Source organism: Seriola aureovittata, chromosome 16 (assembly GCF_021018895.1).
Source record: "Seriola aureovittata isolate HTS-2021-v1 ecotype China chromosome 16, ASM2101889v1, whole genome shotgun sequence".
NCBI lineage: Eukaryota > Metazoa > Chordata > Actinopteri > Carangiformes > Carangidae > Seriola > Seriola aureovittata.
This window is the reverse complement of record NC_079379.1, coordinates 7491450-7511676: the sequence shown is the minus strand read 5'-3', so window position 1 is coordinate 7511676 and position 20227 is coordinate 7491450. Positions and strand designations below refer to the sequence as shown.

General features: G+C 39.0%; 1 protein-coding gene and 2 long non-coding RNA genes across 4 annotated transcripts in view; 1 reads left to right on the top strand and 2 right to left on the bottom strand.

Annotated features, from left to right (window-relative positions):
* The window catches only part of LOC130183646 (toll-like receptor 13), a 9886-nt gene extending 9534 nt beyond the window's left edge, over positions 1–352 (bottom strand). Inside the window, exons 1-2 of the mRNA XM_056399245.1 lie at positions 298–352; positions 28–93 (exon numbers count right to left, since the gene is read on the bottom strand). The gene's annotated coding sequence lies outside the window, so the exon portion shown is untranslated. The remainder of the gene's footprint in view (positions 1–27; positions 94–297) is intronic.
* Positions 1–12959, top strand: part of LOC130183650 (uncharacterized) — a 19303-nt gene extending 6344 nt beyond the window's left edge. The window contains exon 3 of the long non-coding RNA XR_008829869.1: positions 3933–12959. This is a non-coding gene — a long non-coding RNA (uncharacterized LOC130183650). The remainder of the gene's footprint in view (positions 1–3932) is intronic.
* Positions 7918–20227, bottom strand: LOC130183649 (uncharacterized). 2 transcript variants are annotated; one of them, XR_008829868.1, is made up of 2 exons: positions 18106–20227; positions 7918–17542 (listed from the first exon to the last, which is right to left on the bottom strand). It is a non-coding gene; the product is annotated as an uncharacterized LOC130183649 (long non-coding RNA). The 2 variants fall into 2 exon arrangements; XR_008829867.1 differs by having other exon boundaries at positions 7918–17539.

The following is a 20227-nucleotide window of genomic DNA, read 5'->3' as shown; positions in this document are numbered from 1 at the left end:
CCTCACATACAAACTTTATGGTCTTACCTGTTATTCTGCAGCAGTTTGCATCATCACAGACTTTTCAAGATGCGAACTTCTGCTGGACACTAACTGAAAAAATATATGATTCCATTTTTGTACTGACTGCTTTCACTGTATACTACATCTCTGAACATCAAATCTGCCACAGAACATTTCCTATGTAAAATCATTCTTTTTAATTGAATTGAGATGATTTTAATTTCTTTGATTTAATATATTTCTTGATACTTGGTTATCTGATTTCTAATAATAATAGTACAAAAATCTACTCACGCTTCATCTTATGTCTCTCAGCCACAGAGTCTCAGCACTGATCATACAGCTTTTGTTTTACCCTTCATTTGTCAAATCCTTTTATATGACAGTGACTGAGGTTGGATCTTCACAGGAAATGAACTGAGAGCAGTCACAGCTCACAAATACTTCCTCTTTCTCTGCTCACATCATTTCCAGGCCAAGCCATGTGCATGTCTCAGTGTCTGTGGTGCACTCTAAGTATATTGAGGTTAAGTGATAACAGATGGAAGGTTTTGATAGGAATTTCCAGAACTCAATCATCAAACATGTGAAATTAAATATGTGTGGTTCTCACTGAGCAGATTTATATGTGTTATTGGTTACACTGATAACCTGAGCACTAAGATCTGTGGCTGGAGCTAAGCTGTATCTGTAATTTAATACTAACACATTCATTTAGAACTGCAAACACCTAACCACACACATACACACACATCACCTGGGTTGAAACTTGGTTCTTCAGCACACTCTCATGCACACCCCAAATGACAGGCAGAGAGAGAGAGAGAGAGAGACAGAGAGAGAGAGAGAGAGAGAGAGAGACAGACAGACAGACAGAGAGTAATCATTGGTAATAATAATTGGTGATAATGTCACATCATCTTGATTTTAAACTGATTTCAGGAGTGGAACCAATGACAGTACAAACAGGCCCTTATGAGCCATGCCCCCCTCTCACTCCACCACAGACTCAAAGATATTGCTGATCCGTATGAATGAATGAATGGAAACACAGATTACACACTGTTCAGTAATGAGACAGCAAAATCTGAATTCACCTGGATGTTCTGTGTAACAGAGTAAACACAGTAACTGTTCGTAATATAAAGCACCACACATACTGATGATACATGAAGCATGTTAGCCGTTACAGTCGACAAAATAATATTTTGTACAAGCTTTAATTGTTTTATAATAATAGTTTGAGGCATTATGACAAAAGTTTAGTTTTTATCAGGTGTCATTTGTCTTGTAGTTTGGATATTTTGGAGCTTTAGATGTCATTGAACTGAATGAAAACAAGACATCAGAAAAAAATTAATTGAACCAGTGCAGGGAGAGAAATAAAGTTTTATATCATGATTTTATGTTTATTATTTTTATATTAAATACAGCGACAACATTCAGCACATGACTGATAAAACAGTCAGGAAAATAAACCCCCTCCTATTTCCCTCCATTCAGTCCTGTCTCCTCCAAATCCTAATTAAAGCAATCGAGTGTGAAAGAGTTAAAGCTTTAAATCCTCATGCGGAAAAACACAGCACCCGAGTAATAAAGGACAAAAAATAATCATCTTCTTCCAGAAAAAATTAAATCAAAATATAAACTGTGTTACAGGATGGAGGAGTGTTGGTTATTATTGTTATTATCATCATTAACAAAAGCCTGTAACTGGAAGCTGCTGCCTGCTGCGCTGATGAGGAATTAAAATGAACTGAATGGAATTTAATTAAAGGGTGAATACACCTTCACAGTCTGTCCCAGCAGATTTCAACATGCTGGGTGGAAGAGAACGTTTTCTACTATCAGAGCAGATCACACCTGCAAAGGTTTGACAGTGTCCCAGAGGGAGAGAGGTGAGGCAAAGACAGTTTGTGAGGGGACAGGAAGTTACATTATCTCTGCCAAACGATGACTGCAAAAGAGACAAAACAATTACAAAGACACAAAATGACCACTGAGAAAAAACAGCATTATGACTAGCTAGTGCACAGACGGGGGGAACTGTTACAAAACCCACATATCTAAAGTTTAATTTAGTTTAGTTTTATTTCTCTCTTTAACTGCAGATTTTTTACAAAAGGGAACAAATGTGATTGACAGAGCAGATGTGTAATGTTGCAGAAGAAAACAATGCAAAAAAAAGTGATTTTACGGAAAAGGGAAGATTTACAGTTTTCAGTCCAGATGAGTCTCATCAAAGTGAGACGCAGTAAAAAGGTAACGACAAGATTACAAGCAGAGGGTTTTTATTTGACCACAGATTTGACAGTGACACAAGATTCATTTCCATTAATCTGTTTAATGCACAATTTGAAATAATAATAGAAATGTGACGATCTGAAAAACTCTCAAATATTAGAACAGACTATTCAGACTATTTGACGAAGCAATATTTAGTAAATTTGAAAAGGAAACACTTTTTGCATTCAAGCCATGGTGCAAACTGCTTGAAATCTGTCACCATGTGAAAACCCAGTTTTATTCACACGATATCATTCAATGGAAACACAGACTTTTGTCGACTTTTCTAAAAAATCTTTTCCATGTTGCACATAACTGGAATGGAAACCTTGCTACTGTCTCTCTCTGTTCTGTGTTATGTAGAGTGACTAGTGTTAGAGGTCAGGGTGAAGACAAAATTACTCTCACAGAGGAAAACACACTTGTGCTTTACCTGAGCGTCCTCCTGTTGCTCTGGTTTCCTGCTCTGTAGCTCCAAAAATAACTTAACATAAAATAAAAAGGTTGAAACCTGAAAAAGATTAAATCCTGTTACAACCAGAAACTGGGCAGATTTTTTTGTGGCAGCAAAATTAATAATTATAAAATAATAAAGTCAGTTTGATGATTTCAATGCACTTCATCATGAATGGACTACTGAACAGGCCTACTGGGCACAGGCCCAGTGTGCCTGAGGGACCGGAGTGGTCAGGGGGCCCCTGGTCCAGTGCCTCTGTTTGAAGTGAGTGTTAATATTTCTCTCCTTTTACTCTTCTACAAAGAGACAATAAAACAACTACAGAGACACAAAGTGAACCAACTGCAAACAATGTTTTGTGTCTCTTGAAGTCAGGGGGGTCTTGCTTTCATGTAGGAGCAGGGTGGGGGTTGTGAATCTAATGTTAATCATCAGATGAAGCAAATGTTAATCATAGTGATGAACATTAGTGAGGAAAGGAGAATCAGGTGTAAAAAATTCAGTTGGAACTGACAGAAGCTGAACTGTTGTAGATAACAGACAGACTGAGGACGACCAACTGTTCAAATACAGAAAAATCATCTAATTTCTGAGTGCGATGATGGTTTGACAGCAAGGTCCTGTACCGGTAAGGTGTGTGTGTGTTTGTTTTCACTGGTCAGGGTGAATTAATACAGAGGTCAGTTTCTTGTGTGTGTAAACCATAATTCTACTTCTTCTTCTTTTAAAAACCTTCTGAAGGTCTGTGCTCACTCCCCTGCCTTTACCTTGATTAAAGTGTGTGTGTGTGTGTGTGTGTGTGTGTGTGTGTCAGTCTTACCTTATCTAACACCTGTGTAAATGCATGAGGCCTGTGAAGCGATGCAGCCGCCCGAGGGCAAAGCATTTTAATGAAGGAGATGAAACCCTGAGAGGACCTGAGCAGGTTTCTGATCAGGACAACAGAGAAAAAGAGAGAGAGGGATGGACAGACAGAGAGAGAGAGAGAGAGAGAGAGAGAGAGAGACAGACAGGCGGACAGAGAGAGAGAGAGACAGACAGGCGGACAGAGAGAGAGAGACAGACAGGCGGACAGAGAGAGAGAGCGAGAGAGAGAGAGACAGAGAGTGTTACTAGTGACATTTACTTTTGACTACTTCTGAACAGTTTTAAATTCCAGTTCTCCATTGTTTTTGTCTCTTTACAGAACATGTTAAAAAATGAATATATAAAACATCTGGTCCAGATTGAAGAGGAGCTGAAGAAATAGTCCAGTTGACAGGAAATGAATTGGCCGCTATTTTGACTACTGAATAATTGTTTTAGCAATTTAAATAAAAATGCTGTTGAAAAAACTGTTGCATTGTTTTGTGTCTTTGTTGCTGTTTTGTGTATTTTTGTTGCTTTGCGTCTCTGATAATGGTCATAAAGCAAACAAACAAAATCAATTGTAGCTGTGAATATTTCATCTGTTAACTTGGTCTCTGATGAATTGTGATAATCTTTACTGTAAAACTGGGCTCCATAAATCATTCATTTATTGTAAATGAATAATGAACTAATTGACTAATAAATAGATAATGAAAATAATCGTTAGTAGCAAACTGGAATAATCAGACTTGAATCAGTTGAATCAGTTTGATGAAACATGTAATTCTATATTATTAAGGATTTATACTACTACTACTAATAATAATGATGATAATAAAATAAATAGATTCACTGATTGTAACTGATTCCCCTCCCACAGCTGAGAGTGAGATGAGATGAGACAGTGTGGAGGATCAGAGGAGGATCTTTGTCTCTAACTAAGTCACTGTTTCATCGCTCGGCCCGAAGCTGTTTTCATTTATTGATGAGTCTGCTGATCAATACATCGTGTAGCAACAAATGACAGCTACAACTGAGTGGAAGTGTTCACTCATTCATAATAGATGATGCTCTGCAGGGACCTCAGCCCCACAGCTGCTGATGAACCGATCAAATATCTGTGATCAATGGAGCCTGCCCCCTCAGGTATCACTGAAAAAAGCACATTCAGGTTAAAGCTGATTTACATTATCGACAGTTGTCCGTGGCCTCTTCATTAATATAACAGACTCTCCTCATCTCATCTCCTCATCCTGAAACACACAGGCAAGAAATGAGCTGAATTTATGTATAAATTTGATTTAAAATGTAATCAGATCTTCATATAAGTTACAATCTATTTTAACTAATAACACAAATCATTGTGTTGTTCTTGTTCAAACAGTGTAGCTGGAAACAGTCAGTGAACCCCTCGACTATGACAGGAACAGAAGCTAACTCGAGTCAGGCGTTATCAGACCTGAAGTCCATTCAGTGAAACCTGATTGGAGGTGTGGGTTACACTTTTATAAAAAACACACAGACATTTAGAGAAACATCAGCTGATATGAACCAAAGATTCAACAAAGATCTCAAAAAACTGAGGATGAAGAAGAGTTGATGAGCATGAAGCTGAGAGGGTCACAGAGTCATCTCAAAGACTTTAGATCTTCATCAGTCCACTGTCAGACAAACTGACTATGAATGGATATGATTCAGTTCTGTGGCTAAAACACTGTTGTGGACCAGGACCAGGGATGTGCTGGAACCACTTTGCAGCTATAAGATGTGAGGATCTGCTGCTAACATGTTTCCAGAAACCACAGGGACCTTCAGAAGAAGAGTAAATGTATTGATACTCAGTTTCTGTCTCTGTGGTCATGGTGACAAACTACAACTTATGGAGGTGTTTGAAGTTTTTACGGATTTAACAACAAATTTAACACAGTGCTTCTTCCTGAGCATCTAACGGCCCCACCTCGTCACTCTCTGTAAGATAAAACCTTCTGTCAGGGTTAAAAACCAAAGCTCCCATGAGGCAGTGAACAAACAGAACTGAGGGTGGAGGGTGGGACTAAGAGTTTCCAGCGCCGCACTGACCTGTGTAACTTCAGCCAACGACTGGAGCTGCTCAGACTGTGAGGCTAGAGATGTTTTGTGTCTTTGTGGTGGTTCCATTTAATTTTCCTAACATGTTGCTGTGAATTAAAAGATTGAACATTTTTTTGTCATAAAAAGAAGATCTCAGTTATTTACACTGTTTTATAAAAATAGAATTAAAAATGAAGTGGCGAACACACCAGCTGCTCATTAAACCCACAGCTGATGTTTCTTTATTTGTTCTTAATTCTCACAAATTGTTTTTACTACAATAATAACATTGTTTCTGCTCATTATGTCACCACCTGTTTTTGTATGTATTTACCTTCAACAACCTTTCACCTTATTTTACAGTATGTTGTGTGTTTGTGTGTGTGTCACTGCCAATGGGAGATGTTAGCACCCTCACTACTATTTCCAGATCTGGTTGCCATGGGAACAGCTGGATTGGCATGAAAGACACTGGGTTGTGGTGATTGTGTGTCTGTTTGTGTGAACTCGCTAGCAAGAGTCCACAGCTAAACAGACACACACGCACACCTTGTCCACGGTTTTCTGTGTGTTAATGACACAAAAGTAAAGAACAACTTTACAGTTGACGTCTTCAAGGGTTCACTTGGCTCTGAGGAACTGTTACATTCGGTAACAGGAACCAAGACCCAACCCAGGACCCCAGTCGGAGCAGGACCTGAGCCAGACCAGGACCTGAGTTGGACCAAGAAATCTGATTGTGTTGGATCTCAGTTGGATCTGATTGGACTTGAATAGTATCAGGTGTTTGGAGGTGAGAGGGAGAATAGCAGCAGGGAATTATTGATCATCAGCTGCTGCCGGTGTTTGTGTTTTGGAGTCTAATTACCCTCAGATCCATTCGGGTTGAGTCTGGCTCCGCCCTGGTGCTCCTTGGAACGGGTCTTAACTAATTTATGCATGTTGGGTTTGGGTAGGTTTCCCACACGTCTATTTTGGATTGAAGCAAAATTCTGGATGTGTGTAGACGTAAAACTTTACAACAAATGAGCAGAGTCTAAACTGAAACAATGAGGGCACAGGCCTTCTTCCTCTTCAAGAGCAGAACCACAGGATGGAGGACTCGTCATAGATCTGGAGTGAACCTGTAGCTGAGGCATATGTCCACTTTGACAGGTCAGTAATCCAGTCTTGGGTTCAGGGCTCTGGATTCAAGGACACAAACTGCCTGTGACCTTTTTTTTTTTTTTATTTAGTAAAAGCATGTTGTGTTTTGTCACTCTGCCCGTCGACCATCTGTCCACCTTCATGTATGATGACTCACACACGCATGCAGATTATGGAAATACAGGCTAATATTAGATTTCCATATGACTGTCCACAGAGTGAGGAGACAGCGTGGAGCGGCTTAACACATCAACGTCTTCACATCTTCCTCGTCTTACTCCTCCTTCTGCTGTTTGAATTTCACACAGGTTTGACACTGGTTTAAAAATCAAACTCAAATGAACTCAAATGAGATTTGGAAATTTAGTAAAACACGTGTGTGGCAACCTTATAAATTACAGGCTGTGAATTCACTAAAATGAAATAGCCATCAGTAAAGGAAAAAAAAAAAGTAGCTGACGAGAGCTAAAACAAGAATCTCTAAATTAACACTTAAATTAAAATATATAACCAATAAACAGTGTATTTTATAATTATAATATAAAAATGTAATATATTCTGAATCTAAAAAAAAAGTTGTTAATCTATAGATAATCGTAGGTTGGTCCAAAACTTTTTTCCAGACCTTTTCATCTAGCACCATCATCAGGTCACATTTGAATTTGTCATGTATCTTCAGAACTAAAGACATTCCCATCAGCCTCAGCAGAACACTGTGTTTAGAGCTACTTAGGTAATGTTAGCATGCTAACACGCTAAACTGAGGTAGTGAACATGGTAAACATTGTGATAGTGAGCATGTTAGCATGCTGAATGACTGTCTTGTTAGCGACTGAGAGGCAGCTGTCAACAAAGAGAAAATGAGAAGGAAAAAAGAAAGATCCTGGACTAGACTGAAGGCCCTTTCATCTCCGTTGGAACAAACAAACAAACAAACCAGACAAAAAAAGAAAATAAACAAACAACAACAAGCAAATGAACTGCAAGAGAAGAAAACTAAACAAAACAGCAAAATAGGACAAACAGACAAACAAAAAAAGAACACACACACACACACACACACACACACACACACACACACACACACACACACACACACACACAAATTCAGTTTTGGTCCAACAGGAAGTTTTATTTCTTTACAAAACAAGAGCGTGGACTCATAAAGGAGCTCAACAGAAGGCAGGAAGATAAATCTACATGACAACTTTCAACCACTTAGAAAATATAGAGGAGCTCTGTTCACACACTGATACATACAATCTGCACGTCATTTATACTGTAAAAAAGAAAAACAGAGAACCAGAAAATCTGCACGTCACCTACACTGTAAAAAAAAAAAAAGAGCAAGAAAAACAGCTGGTTGTGTTGTTTGAAACAAGCCAGCAATTTTGTAAAGCCAGTGAGTGGACGATATAAACCACTGAATTAATGACATGTGATTTCAAACTTCAATTTCCATGTTTTGGATTTCTAAATACTTAGATTCAACAATTAAATATTTTACTTTGAAAATCATGTAGCCTACACTAAAATCACCAATGCAAATAATCAAACTTTATAGATTTCTGCTTGTTTTAAAGGTGACCTTTTGCAATAAAAAAAAAAATTGCTATTCAAAAAAAAAAAGAAAAAAAAAGAGAGGGACAAAGTTACACACTATTTTATTAATAAAACAGAAAAACTAAGCTGGACCTGACCATTTCTTTCCTGATTCTCATTGACAATAAAGTGTAAGTTTGAAATCTGATTTTTATTTTAATGTTCATTTTCAAAATTAATAATACATAATATTTTTAATACATTTTTGTGACTTCAAGTTCAAAAGTTAAAAGAATCTAAAAATGCAGAGAGAAATTCAACATGATTTTCAAATTAAAAGATTTCAGTTTTATGATTTCAGTGGTTAAATTTGACTTTGATTTGCTGTTTCATACGACCAGTTGTTTTCCTGTTTCGTTTGTTTTTGAGTGCAGAGCAGAGCCGAAAAATAAAATCAAAGAAAGAAAAAAAGCTCACGTGTCCATGAAGCGCGTACTTAAATTCTTTATCAAAACTAAAAACTTTGCATTGATAAAATACAACGTTAAAGGTATAATACAGTGTCATGACTTAGAAAACATCACAGATTCTGTTTTCCTGTCGTCACCAGATAATGAAACACTGCAGAGAGAAGGACACGTGATTCGTACGAAACCCTGAAAACGCTGCACTGAAATTTACAGGAGTGATCGTTTGTTTCTGTGACACAACTTTTTCAAAGCCACAACACTGAAAAGACCAAAACAGTTTGTCATTTATTTGTTAAAAAAATCAATTTAAAACGAGAGACTTCACAGTTTCAGGAGAGACGCACATCCAACAGCAAGCACTTAAAGGGAAAGTCCACCCAAAAATCCTTCCACATATGATGCAGTTAGAACTCTTAGTTACATAACTCTCTAGTTATGGAATGACAAAAGCTTCTTTATTCTTTATTGTCTCTTTGTTGCCGTTCCTTTGACTCTTTGTGGTCATTTTACTTCACTTTGTAGTTGTGTTGTGTTTCCTAAGCGTCTCTTTGAGGTCAGTTTATGTCTCTAGTCTTTTTTTTTGTCTCTCTGGTCATTTTGTTGATTTTTTGTCCATCTGTTGTTCTTCTTCCTCATTCTGTCACTGTTTTACAACACTTAATGGTTGTAATTGTGTCTAACACTAAATGGTCGTATTTGGTTTCTGTGATCATTTTACAACACTTTGGAGATGTTTTGTGTCTCCTTGTAGTTGCTTTCTGTCTCTTTAGAATCTTTTCAGGTCATTATATGTCTCTAGTCATTTTTCACCTCTTTGTTGTTCTTCTACATCACTTTATAGTTATTTTTTGTGTCTTTGCAGTCGTTTGCTTGACATTCCAGCACAAAACATTAACAGTCACTTCAAACAGCAAATCTGGACCAGGGGTCATCTGACCCTTTGGGCTCCTGGTCATTGATCCATGACTCAGGTGGATTTTCCCTTCAAGTACAGCGAGGGAGGAAAAACAAACAGTTTGGGTAAACCAGCAGTTCGAGGGCAAAGTTCAGCTCAGAAGCAGCGGCAGCCCCCGAAATTTAACAAGAACAAACACAGAGAAACACTCACAGAAAGAAGAAAACCAGTCCCGACTCCCTTAAAGGGTAAAAAACAGCAGCGATGCAGCTGCTGGAGATTCTAATCCTATGTAAACAGGCTTAGTGTAAGGCAAGGAGGAAGAGGAGGAGGAGGAAGGAGTTAGAGACAGAGGCTCAAGTGAACTTTAAGACGAGACAGACTAGGAGGGATGACGGTGTGGGAGGAAGACAGGATGATGAAGAGGATGAGTAAGCGGTGGGCGGCGGACAGGCGAGGAGGAGGAGGAGGAAGAGCAAGATGCAGATGGCTGAAAGGCAGACAGCAGAATTAAAGGGATCAGGCTCAGACACAAACTTCTCCTGAACACTTGACTCAGAAAGCAGCCGACAGTGAACGCCTCGCTCAACAACAAGCTGCTCCATCTTTACCAATGTCTTTAAACCAGCTGTCGACTGTGAGTCCGTCAGTTTGTTTTCTTAAACATAATAAACTGCAAATGTAATGTCTCTGCATTAAAAAGGCTGTGATCAAAAAAAGTACAGAGGGTCACAAAGAACATGATATTCTTCAATTTTCTTTCTTCTGAGCAACAAGAAACCTGTTTTACAATGTTAAAATAAGAATTGTTATTGACATCACAAAACATATTTAATAAAAATGAGAAAAGTTTGTAAGAAAAATCTTTCTTTCTGGGATAAATATTTCAAAAAGTAGTTTAAAATGTTCCTCAGTTCTCCCAAATATCAATAATTGAATTTGTGATATTTTAACAATTACATTTTTGTTTTTCACACTTTATTTAATATCAAACACACACCCTTAATTCAGTCAGTTATATCAATAATTGTATTCTTAACATTAAAATGCGTGAATGAAGACTTGTCATTGCAATTTACTTAAAACTTATTCCTAGATCTTGAAATAAATGATCATAAGAAAAAATCTAGAATTTTTTAGAATGTATAGGCTACATTTTTAATTTATCATGATAAAACATCATCAACATCAGGTGTTTTTTAAACCTATTCTAGATGTCAGTTTTTAATATTATAATTCATTTCTTAACATGTAATTGGACTAATTAACAAACTATTTATTTTTGGACGAAAATGAATCTAAAAAAAAAAATACCCTGGAACACCCAGTGTGTATTTTTTTTTTAGATTCATTTTCGTCCAAAAATGAGAAGTGTTCTAGGGTATTTAAGTCCTCCCTGCTAAATAACCTCTCTGCAGGTACACCACATTTTGGTTTGGTTATAGTGCCTTAGTTTAATCCTCACTCATGCCCACCACACACTGGTAATGTTTCTGATTTCTACACCGCATACTCGGAGGATTTAATTTGATATCTTAATGTGGTTCAATAAAATGATGAGACTTTGGAAAAGGATGGAAATCTGATAAACATAATACACTTCTTGTAATCATTGGACTAAGACTAACAAACTGCTGAGCTGGATCAATGCTCCACCTGTTCTAACATCTCTTTGTTTTCTTTGTGTGATTCTTACAAAATAGAAGCCTCCATCACATAACGCGGCTCTGATCTAGCCTCATGTTTCTTCTTCTCTGGTCGTTGGGTGTGTGGTCAGATTTGTCTCACTCTCCTCCCATGTGTGCTCATGATTACTCAGGCACAGCTGTGTTTTTTTCCTCTTGAGTTTGGCTGGATAAATGAAGCTTCTTTCCTCTTTAGATGTTTCTGCTGGATGTGGCTCGGCCTTCTGTGTTTAACCACAGAGGCTTAATTGATGTCTTGCTTTCTCTTTTCTTTTTGCCTCTTGCTGGTCTCATGTTTATCTTGATGGATTTAGCTGAATTTTCTTGATTCTGTCTCTCAATGATTTAAAAAGAAAAAGAGACAGAAAGGAGGAGAAGAGGGAGACTTAGCCGACATTTTTTTTCCCTTCACTTTCTGGTGAGTGAACGGTGCTCGTCTCTCTCCATCTTGTTTCCATCTGTCCCTGTGCACTCTTAAAACAGTTGATAATTAAAGTCATCACTGTCGTCCTGGGGAAACAGGCTCCATTAACAAACAGCAGAGTCATTTAGATGTGTCTCTAATGGAGCTGTTAAAGCTCAGACTAAATGATCTCCACCTGTTGATGAAGAGCAATTTGTACTGGCTAAGCCCTCTAATATTTATAGCTAAGATGCCTAAATTTAAATGCCTCACTGATGTGTTAGCTGTAGTCATGTCTATCCATGCAGATAGTGGTTTTATTTGTCCAGGCTTTAAAATATCTGCCTCTACTCTAATGTAGGGGGATGAATGGAATTTAGTTTTAAAGAAGCGGCATATTAAATTTTAAACACGTCTTACCAGAAACACTGAGGTTCCCACAGGAATCACTAATTCGAACACATTTGTTCTTCGGTGCACAAATGAGTGATTTAAAACAGCTTCAGTTATGTCTTGATCACAACACAAACTTAATTCATTAGACGTTCAGGCAGAACAAGTCATGTACAAAATGTCTGCCTTTCTCAAAACAGATGAAAACCACTTTGCTTCAGTAAAACATCAACTTCATCAACTTCAAGTGATATGAACATATTACTCCAATACTTACAAATTTACACTGGCTGCCTGTTACATACATTACATTCTACTCATCACCTTCAAAGCATTAAATGGCCTCACTCCAAATTTTATCATTATTAAACCAATATGTGCCTAGGCGTCTACTTGGATCGGAGGGAGCTCTGCTGGTTATTCCAGGGTCTCGGCTGCTGACTAAAGGTGACCTTTGCTGTCAGAGCCCCCAAACTGTGGAACAGTCTACCCACTGAGATCAGACTGGCTACGTCTTTAGTGTCTTTTAAAACTATTCTAAAAACATTCTTTTATCAGAAAGCTTTTATGAATGTTTGATATGTTGTTGTGTTTTATTTAGTTGCGTTTTATTTTTCCATGATACAGACATCTATATCTATCATGTTTGTTTTTCTCATGGTTGTAATCGCTGTTTTAAATTCCCCTTTTTCTTTCTGTAAAGCACTTTGTCAGTTTGTTAAGAAAAGTTCAAAATAAATAAAGTTTATTATTATTATTATTATTGTTATTCATGTCGACCTGTTCACTATTCAAACTGCAGGGTTTCTCTCTATTGTAGAGCTTTGACCTTACTGAGTAGAGATCCTTGAAACAATGTATGTTGTGGTTTTGTGCTAGCTATATAAATACAACTCAACTGAATTGAATTTTTAAGTTCGCACAAAAAACACTTATTTTGTTATATTTTCATCTGCTCTCCAATTACTTGACTTGACACTTGGGCGAATAAAACTCACCCACAAATAGAGCAAAACAAAAGTGCTTTATAGTGTAGGTGGTATGTGATATTATGCATTAGGACCAAGTATTACATGGCAGGCGATTGTTATATACAGGGACTGCCTTCATAGTGAGACAAGATGCATCAAGGTCTGTGCAGCACTTGATTGATTAATTGATCACAGAGTCTGTGCACTTCACAGTAATTAATCAGACAGTTGGGACTTCACAATACTGGTAAGAGAGGGAAACTCTGTTCTTTCAAGAGGAGGAAAGTAGAGACAAACAACCCAATCAGTAAACACCAGGTCGAAATGCTAATGACAAAAAGTTGAAATCAGTGCAGTGAAAAATAAGATGAGGATTTGTTACTCTGAATCATCCACTGAAAACATGTTGCAAAATAAATCGTCTCTACAGTGTCAACATTAGCGTGAACATTTTTACTTTACTTAAGACATGTCTAAATCTACTTAGCGGAGTGCCATGAAATTAACTGAGCACCTTCATGCATCCTCTACATTTTATTACCCACATGAACTTCTCTCTAGCACCACCTAGTGCTCACTACTGGTAAAGGCTCTAAGAACAGATAAAAGTGAATTTTAAATTTAAAGAAAAAGCTTAAACTGCATTATCTGTCCCAACTGGGAGGTGAGTCCCCACAACACGGTGCAGAAACAGGTCCCCACGATGTAGGTGCATGAGCTGTGTCCCCACAATGTCACGCCACTGCAGATTTAAAACAGGGAGATTTTACTCACTGCATGAGCTTTTCTCTGGTGCCACTCCACTTGCTACTGGAAGGCTCAAGAAAATCTTAAACTGCCTCACTTGGTATGTCCCCACAATGTAGGTGTATAAACTTCTGTGTGTCCCCGCAGTTTAACACTAAATATACACACCTGTCCACAGCCTTGAAGCACAAGCTGCACCTTAAATAACAGCCTCCACACAGATTTCTTCTGCCTCCTGCAGCAGCTGACAGCAGAGTAATGAGAGTTTTAGCTCTTGCAGGGAGAGACGAGCAAGAGAAGAACTGAAGAGATAACACAGAGTGTGACGACTTACTCTCAGAGAGCTCCTCTTTATTGTTCCCTCCACATTTATCTACTATTTTCCTTCTTCGTGTAAAAACAAATGTATTTCACCTGCCAAGCCTGTGGAGCTAAATTAAATTTAAAAAGCATAGAGATGGTGGAGAGGGAAGTCTGAGAGATAAAATGAGTATGAAAGCCAAATGGGGGAGGGGGAGACATCGAGGGAGAGGTGGACTGGGGGAGGACAGGAGGATGGGATGGAGTCGGGTGTAGGGTGTAGTTAGGCAGTGAGCTGCTGGGAGTGTTCGACAGCAGTGTGTGTGCAGACATACAGGGAGTGTATCCACCGCATCGCTATGTGTCATTTTCACCAAGCAGTGTGTGTGTGTGCGCTTACAAGACGTGCATATGAATACAAAGGCAGTAGATGTGGTTACACTGTTATACTGTATATTACCGTGTGTGTGTGTGTGTGTGTCCTCGCTGAGGTCGAGAATAAACAGGAATGTTTGTACTTCTGTCATTGTGAGGATGAAGAGTTTTACACTGAGAGCAGATAAAACTTACACCCTAATTTCAAAGAAAAACCTTCATCTGTCTGATTTGTCGCAGACGGGAGGTGAGTCCCCACCAGCTCCAAACAGGTAATGTGAAAAAACAGAACATGTGGAAAACAAGGACATTTTTAGAAAGTGAGGAGAACAACAAGTGAAGACTTGTCAGAAGGTGAGGACATTTTTCACAAATAAAGCTGTCACTTGACTTGACAATGACATTTTTGAAAGTTTTGGAAAAAGGAAGAAATTTGAAAAATTTTTGGTGAATTGAGGACTTTCTGTAAAGAGAGGACATTTTTCTAAGTGAATGATTTGGAAAATGACATGTCCGGAAACTAAGGACATTTTTGAGGATTTTTTGAAGGTTAAAAGGTCAAAAAACAACATTTTTATTTCCTTAATGTGTTTGTGATGACCCCTGGGGTTTGGGATCCTTTTACTAATCGGTGTCTCTTTGTCTGCAGGTAGGTGACTGGTATATCTGGTATGGTATACAAGGTATATAAGGTATTTAAGTCCTGCTAAATAACCTCTCTGCAGGTACACCACATTTTGGTTTGGTTATAGTGTCTTAGTTTAATCCTCACTCACCTACCTCACTCATGCCCACCACACACTGGTGATGTTTCTGATTTCTACACCGCATACTCGGAGGATTTAATTTGATATCTTAATGTGGTTAAATAAAAATATTCTTTATTAACCCAAGCCATGGGTGTGGCCACAAGAGCCAGCTCATAACAGCTGTTTAGGGGTTAATATTAGGAAATGGATTATGAACCTCACAAGTACAGAATTACATACGTGTGTGTGTGTGTGTGTGTGTGTGTGTGTGTGAGTGTGTGTCAGAGTAGACTTTACATTCTCAGTATACGATCAGAGGATCTTTCTATCAGACGCTTCACTTCACACTGATCAGTGAGGACGACTGAAGAGCAGGAAAACCTGAACCCACTGACACACGCCGGGTGTCTCAGCCCGTCACACACAGGCTGCTGCCTGCCAGGCCATTTTCAGCTCCATCCATTTCATCCACATTTACACAAAAGTGGCAGCGCCTCAGTGGAGCTGAAGTGGAGCAGTAAAAAGCTGCTTTTATTTTTGGCAATTTAGATTTCCAGATTAAACAAAGGAGAGACAGAATTTGACTATAATTCATCAACTGTAAGAAAAATGTGTACATATATGTAAAAATGCATATCACTTTGAATATAGTCTCAGTGGGAAAATAGTTTTGGGGCAAATTTTTTGCGTGGTTGTTAAAATCCAGATTTAACATAAGAGATAACTTTTGTCCAGATGTGGAGTAAACAACTGCTTTATTTGAAAATCAGTTTGAGGATCAGGATTTTTTAAAACTCTAAATCAATTTTTTTTTTTTACCAAAATATGGACGCAACTTGAAGGTATTTTGTTTTTTTTAAATCAAAGCTTTTCAGGACAGTTTTTTTAAATTATTAAATTTTTTAATTCAACTTTAGACAAAAGGGTGTTAGTGGAGCTCAGGACCAGGAAGCAGCTGCTTCTTGGGGCCAATGTTTAGTAAAAAGTTTGAAAAAAGGGGCAGAAATTTTAGATTTTTTTTTTCCTTTTATCTAAAGTTTGTACATAAAGTTGAGTTTGTGTTTTAATTTGAAAAGAGGCTCTACCCAGGCTCTCTGGATGTCAGTGGATGTTAAACCAAACTCCTTTTTGTTTTTATAAAAACAAAACCGTGACTCCATTAGATCTCCACTGTTCAGACTGATAAAACATCTGAATCATGTGGAGGATAAAAGATCTGTCCACGGAAACTCATATTCAATGTGAACGTTTAAATGAGGGAATATCCCAGCGTTCACAGAAATCATGACACTTCCTGAATCCCAGCAGGTGACTCAACACTGACAAAAACTCTATTAAGAAACGACAAAAAAACTATAAAAAAACCCTCAATAACTGTAATTAGAGACCCAGAACTGGAGAGAACGCAGACAGGCTGGATGTCTCATTATGGAAATTAAGCTCTTCAGTGATCCTCACTCGTGTGCTGAATGAGTCCTCCTGGGCTAAAAACCAAAACTGCTTTTCATTTTCACTGTGATGTCTGGGAGGTCCCCGCCCGAGCCCGGAGGGAGCCCCACATCTTTTATAAGTTCCCAAAAAAACTTTAACAAAGAAAAAAAAAATCCATATAAAGTTGCATTCATGAGATTCCAGATCCACCTCCCAGTTGATGCTGCTGCGCTCCATCAGCAGAGGCTTCACTTGGGGGGGGGGGGCCCTACTTCAGGAAGAAAAAAAAAATCATCTTTCTTTTGTTTCTGTTGATGTTTTTTCCTTCAGGCAGAGGTTCGGTCACCCTCCCTGCAGAGAGGACCCCTCCGGAGAGCCTGGAAAACTTTTAGATTCACTGAGCAGAAGATTCAGAGGAGGGAGGAGGAGTGGGGGTGGGTGGGGGGTGTTCTGCCTCTCTGCAGGGAGAGGGGCTTGACGGTGGGCTTCACACTAACGTGAGGAGCATAGGAGAATATGACTTATCATTTGGTTTAACAGCCCCCCCCCGCCCCCGCCCCCCTTTCTGTTTTAGCAGTCAAACCTGCCTGCAGCAGAAAGCCCAGAGGAAAAAGAGATTTCATTTCAAACCATCTCTCTGCTTGGGGGGGGTTTTCAGCTCGACGGTTCAGATTCCTGTGAGGAAGGTTGACAGGAGACCTCCAACCATGAGGAAGCCCATTACAGCAGAGTTTCTGCAGGTCGCCTGAGGAGCTCTGCTGCTGCTGCTGCTGGAGGAGAAAATAACACAGACATGTCACTGCAGTTCTGCTTTGTTTTACTCATTCAAATGTCATACAAAAGCAAATGAAGCAAAAGAGAAAAGATCTGTGATTTTAGACTGAACCGTTCATCAGTGATGACACAGTTACCAAATTACCACCACGGACATGTGGGGATTTTCTCTGACCAATCAGAACGTGTGTTTACAAACAGTTGTCTGAACAGTTGATGTGCAGCCAAACCAGAATTAGGAGACAGTAATTAGTCAATTAATTAATCAATTCATGATCAATTGATTGTTTTCTGGTTCCAGCTTTTCCTCTGCCGTATACTGAAACATCTTTATTAAAACAAAACTTTTTTTTGTGTATTTCTGTTCTTTTACACAAATGTGACTGTTTACATGTTTCTGTTCTACATTTGAACCTTTAACTTGATTTTCTTGTTTTTAAAGTTGAACCATTTCATCAGATGAATCTTCTCAATCTTCTGAAAGGTGCTTGTAAACTCTGGGATTTCTCCTGAGTTAAAATCATGTTATGTGGCTTTAGTTACTGAACAGCAGACCCACCTGTGGATCTGGCAGGTTTGACCATCCAGCTCTGGTTTTAGTTTTTTTTTGAGAGATGATTCTCTCCTCTTTTCCCTCAGAGCTGCGACAGAGCTGAGTGCTGATCGGCTGCGTGGTAAGACGCCTGGCATTTCAGACATCAGCTGGTGCTGAAAGGACCAGTTACTAAGCAACGGCTGGGTCGGCAGGACGACAGAGAGTTGCTGGAAACCGACTTGTCTTGTCTCTGCAGTCAAACCGATTCAACACAGCCTCGTTCGTTCCTCTGTGCTCCTGCTTTCAACTCTCCTGGGCCTCCTCCTCCTCCTCCTCCTCCTCCTCCTCTTCCTCCTCATCATCATCTCTCAGAAACAACACTGCATTGTTCACCTGTTTCCTCAGTGAATGAACAACTCAATAAAAGTTAACAAAAAGTTGAAAGGACAAAAGAAAATCTTCTCCCGTGAGAGACAGCGACCCTAACATGCTGCTGGGCAGCAGGGCAGGCAGAGATCAGAGACATCCCTCCTCACCTTTCACTCTCCGACATTCACTTCATGTTCTCGCTGCATTGCTGCTGAATCCTGCAGTGCTGCTGTCAGAGAACTGCAGGGCGGAGGGATCTCTACAACCTTCACTGCTGTAAGATCTGGGCAAAAATCACAGCTGCAGACGGGAGAGTAACCTCCATGTCTGCAGTTAGAGGATTTAAACATTTCAAATAGCACTGGTTTGATATTTATGTTTTGTTTGTCTGTTCATCTTATGATTTTAACTCAGCAACATGAGATTATTTCCTCTCCTGTCAAATCTGACACTAATCAAATCAAACTCCACACTAGTGCGTGTCAGATTCACTGTAGGAGTGGCCACATGCTGTTATCAGAACGTCTTTGACTGATTCATTATTTTTTGCCAGTAATTGATATTAAATTAATTTTACACTTTTTCAATGATACAGATTGTGTTGATGTATTTTATGTTTTTTGCCCAGATGTGCTGCCTGCCAGGCAAACTGAGGCGACAAGAGACCGAAGGCAGTAAAAACACAAGGCGCACTTTTCCCACACTATTACTTCCCAGCACAGCACTGGCTCTTTTTCCCATGTTGTCTCACTGTAATAACGCATTCAGATTTCAGTGATGCGAACAGTGTGTAGCTGTAACAGAATCAGATTTTAGTATTAAAACACTGTTTTTCTTTTAAATTCAAATTTAAGTTCAACCTCAGACGGGTGCGTGTTTTCCAAACTGGGCAGTCAGATATACAAACCTAGCATTTATCACTTCGCTTCAGAGTTGGGACGATGTTACTGAATGCAAGTGACAAATAAGTCTCAAGTCCTAGTTGTTATGTTCTGAGTCGAGTCCTAAACGTTGTGTTTGGAGTCTTCAACAAGTCATCATGGAAGTAGGACCAACAGCTCCTTTGACTGTTACCATGCTGATCATGTTGAGGGTTTATCAGTATCGTGCTAGCAAATTTAACTGCTTAATTCTAGCTCTGAGCTAATGTTATCTAGGAATAATAACTCTATAACCTTAACCTGTTGACCAAATCTGGGTGGCTGTGGCTCAGGAGGTAGAGCGGGTCGTCCACTAATCATTAGGTCAGTGGTTCGATATCCAGCTCCTCCAGTCAGCAGATATCACATAAGATATCTTGTATGCAAATATCATGTCGAAGTGTCTTTGGGCAAGATCCTGAACCCTAAATTGCCTCTGATGGCTGTTCCATCAGTGTGTGAATGTGGCTTGTATAGTAAAGTGCTTTGAGTGGTCCTATGTAAGTGCAGTCCATTTAATGTTTGGGAGGAAATCAGGTCATTCACAGACAAATGATAAAGTCAAGTGACAAGTCATTGGTGGAAAAGGTGAGATGTAAGTCTTGTTTGAGCCTGAAGGCTGAAGTGTTTCATTACTGTTACTGGGCCAGAACAGCTGGAGAAGTTACCAACCACAAACTTTAGTTGTTATTAGCAGATCATCGGTCGATACTCAGGTAGACAAACTTTCCTCCCTGCTGTCTGTTGGTCTGGTTTCTCACCTCCAGAGGGGAAACATGCGCTTGTGTTTCTGCTCTACTCTCTCAGTGTGATTATCGCCTCAGTTCTACCTACTTCTTGTCAGGGTTGCTGCCTCT